General features: G+C 41.8%; 1 long non-coding RNA gene across 1 annotated transcript in view; it reads left to right on the top strand.

Moving 5' to 3' along the window:
• Positions 1–5: 5 nt before the first annotated feature.
• LOC103809025 overlaps positions 6–1,525 on the top strand; it is a 5,314-nt gene continuing 3,794 nt past the window's right edge. The window contains exon 1 of the long non-coding RNA XR_624791.1: positions 6–367. This is a non-coding gene — a long non-coding RNA (uncharacterized LOC103809025). The remainder of the gene's footprint in view (positions 368–1,525) is intronic.

Below are 1,525 nucleotides of genomic sequence, written 5' to 3'. Positions count from 1 at the left end.
CCCCAATCAAAATTTACAATGAGACCTGGAAAAATAACTTGCACTGCATAGTTAGAAATCGGATTTCCTACACTCTAGGGCACTAATCTCAGTTGTATACATGGAGTTCCTCTGCTGGCCTGGTGTTAGCCTGCCTTGTAGTAACAAGCTCGTGTGTGTTTTTTGTAAAATCTGTAAATAGCACATGACCAAATTGAACATATTGTATAGAACTATTTTTATTTTGATGTGGCACTAACCACCTTCATTATTACGGTAAATGTTAAAGCATGTTTTCAAATTCAGTCCTGTATCAACAATGTGTAAGTCATTAACAGTCCTAACTGTGGTGTTTTTCTCCAATGCCTTCCAACTTTCATCGACTAAAGTGAGTATTTCTCTTCCATTTCACCCTGCCAGTGGTGACTTGCTGTAAAATAGCATATGCTGTATACATGTTGAAGAATAAATAGTAATTTCCTTCATTCCCATGCTGTGTTTTGTCAAACTCTGCTGTGCTACATTATTATCACCACTTTAGACTCTTGTTTTTGTGGTCTGAAGCTTAACTTGCTGATTCCAAAGCATTTGCTTTTGGTTTAGTGTATTTTTAGAGTCATGTTTGATAGCACCAGGAGCCTTAGTACTCCAAGGTCTTAACAGCTTTTAGTCCTAAGTTTGAGATAAAATTGGACAAATCTGTAACTTGAGACCCTGAGAGCTGTTAACATGAATGTTTAGTGTCCAAAACTCTCTGATACTTGTGGTCAGGTGCTGGTTTGCTCCAAAGTTTTCCCTGCTCTGAACTAGGGGCTGACCAACTTTCCCTTGTCCCTGGTACCTGGGGCAGGTGCTGCTCGTGGCAAAACCAGCTCATTGTTTGTACATTGCCTATCTGAGAAGGCTAAAGAACAGTCTCAGCTTAACAGGACAGTTCTTTGAGACTTGTTCTAGGATTAGTGTCTTTGTAGAGCAGCAGGTGCTGTGTTATCTTGTGCTGGTTCAGTCTGCTTTAGTAACCAAATTCAAAGAGCTTTGTGACTCCTCAGAGAGGGAAAGGCTAGTTCCAAGCTATGTTCTGTTGGTGCCAGCTGGAATGCAGAGAGCACACGTAATTCTCTAGGTTTAAGCTCTCCAATATAGATGTTCACCTCAGAATCCACAGGCTCCGTTGGAAATTCCACTGCGTTGTGAACACTCTGTTTACAGAGACTTGGACTAGTGTGAGTGACGCTGAAGTGGCTCAGAGGAGCTAACCTAATGGTGCAGTAGGTGTTGCCAAACTGTGAGCATTTAAATCCCCCCAATGCCCTTTTTTAGTGTGGTGGAAGAGCCAAACTAAGGGTTTGCATTCCACAGGACCCAAGACCAGCACAGGCCATTTGCTGTATCAATAACAAGTGAGCAGCAGGAGACTCGTCCCTGTTTCTTGGAACAGCAAAATAATAGTTCATATGACGTAGGATTCCTTGTGATCAAAACATGTTACAAGGATGTTATTTGTTGGAAACAAATACAAGGAGGCTGGTTCTGTGTGCTCCCCGTG

The sequence above is a fragment of the Acanthisitta chloris genome, unplaced genomic scaffold (assembly GCF_000695815.1).
Source record: "Acanthisitta chloris isolate BGI_N310 unplaced genomic scaffold, ASM69581v1 scaffold45359, whole genome shotgun sequence".
NCBI lineage: Eukaryota > Metazoa > Chordata > Aves > Passeriformes > Acanthisittidae > Acanthisitta > Acanthisitta chloris.
Note: the sequence above shows the minus strand (reverse complement) of the source record. Positions and strands in the feature narration are given on the sequence as shown.